We start from the raw sequence: 2,180 nt of genomic DNA, 5'->3' as shown, positions 1-2,180 counted from the left end.
TATACTGACTGGTGGTAATATACTGACTGGTAGTAATATACTGACTGGTGGTAATATACTGGTAGTAATATACTGACTGGTGGTAATATACTGGTGGTAATATACTGACTGGTGGTAATATACTGACTGGTGGTAATATACTGACTGGTAGTAATATACTGACTGGTAGTAATATACTGACTGGTAGTAATATACTGACTGGTAGTAATATACTGACTGGTGGTAATATACTGACTGGTGGTAATATACTGGTAGTAATATACTGACTGGTAGTAATATACTGACTGGTAGTAATATACTGACTGGTGGTAATATACTGACTGGTAGTAATATACTGACTGGTAGTAATATACTGACTGGTAGTAATATACTGACTGGTAGTAATATACTGACTGGTGGTAATATACTGACTGGTAGTAATATACTGACTGGTGGTAATATACTGACTGGTGGTAATATACTGACTGGTGGTAATATACTGACTGGTGGTAATATACTGACTGGTGGTAATATACTGGTAGTAATATACTGACTGGTGGTAATATACTGGTAGTAATATACTGACTGGTAGTAATATACTGACTGGTAGTAATATACTGACTGGTGGTAATATACTGGTAGTAATATACTGACTGGTGGTAATATACTGGTGGTAATATACTGACTGGTAGTAATATACTGACTGGTGGTAATATACTGACTGGTAGTAATATACTGACTGGTGGTAATATACTGACTGGTGGTAATATACTGGTAGTAATATACTGACTGGTGGTAATATACTGGTGGTAATATACTGACTGGTGGTAATATACTGACTGGTAGTAATATACTGACTGGTAGTAATATACTGACTGGTGGTAATATACTGACTGGTGGTAATATACTGGTAGTAATATACTGACTGGTGGTAATATACTGACTGGTAGTAATATACTGACTGGTGGTAATATACTGGTAGTAATATACTGACTGGTGGTAATATACTGACTGGTAGTAATATACTGACTGGTAGTAATATACTGACTGGTAGTAATATACTGGTGGTAATATACTGACTGGTGTTAATATACTGACTGGTGGTAATATACTGACTGGTGGTAATATACTGACTGGTGGTAATATACTGACTGGTGGTAATATACTGACTGGTAGTAATATACTGACTGGTGGTAATATACTGGTAGTAATATACTGACTGGTAGTAATATACTGACTGGTGGTAATATACTGGTGGTAATATACTGACTGGTGGTAATATACTGACTGGTGGTAATATACTGACTGGTAGTAATATACTGACTGGTAGTAATATACTGACTGGTAGTAATATACTGACTGGTAGTAATATACTGACTGGTGGTAATATACTGACTGGTGGTAATATACTGGTAGTAATATACTGACTGGTAGTAATATACTGACTGGTAGTAATATACTGACTGGTGGTAATATACTGGTAGTAATATACTGACTGGTAGTAATATACTGACTGGTGGTAATATACTGACCGGTAGTAATATACTGACTGGTAGTAATATACTGTTTCTTGAGTGATATAAAATAATGTACCTGATATGTTAAAAACATGATTGTTTATGGAACAATTCACAAGAAATAAAGAAGCAGATGAAAATGTTTTTAAAAAATCTAAAATGTGAATATATTGTGCTGTCTTGGAGAGGAACAGCAAAGGGAGAAATACCATAGAAAGACAGAGGTCTTCCCACTGATGAAACACTTACATAATTCATAACTCACTGCCTCAGTGATCTCCTTTTCTGTCCCTGTCTTTCTCTCCCCGTGCCTTTTGCATCTCCCCCATCTCTGTCTGTCTCTCTCTCTCTCTCCCTCTGTCTCTCTCTCTCTCTCTCTCTCCCTTTCTCTCTCACACACACACACACACTTCTCCCCTCCCCTCTCACCTTCTCTTTCTCTTGTGTGGTCTCATGTCTATTTCCTATATATCCAGGCAGTGCTATAGCTCAGCTGAGGCACAGAGAGAGGGGTAATGTAATGAAGCAGGCTGTGATGACGCTTATAGGGGAGGGGGGACTCTTCTCTCTACCCTCCATATTGGACCAGGGACATAAGTACACAGTTAAAGGAGTCACATGATGTTTCCCTATTAGCTGCTTGACTGAGCGCCCAAAAAGATGCCACCCCTAGGGAGGGGAATG

This window comes from Oncorhynchus nerka, unplaced genomic scaffold, assembly GCF_034236695.1.
Source record: "Oncorhynchus nerka isolate Pitt River unplaced genomic scaffold, Oner_Uvic_2.0 unplaced_scaffold_1372, whole genome shotgun sequence".
In the NCBI taxonomy this organism is placed as follows: domain Eukaryota; kingdom Metazoa; phylum Chordata; class Actinopteri; order Salmoniformes; family Salmonidae; genus Oncorhynchus; species Oncorhynchus nerka.
Note: the sequence above shows the minus strand (reverse complement) of the source record.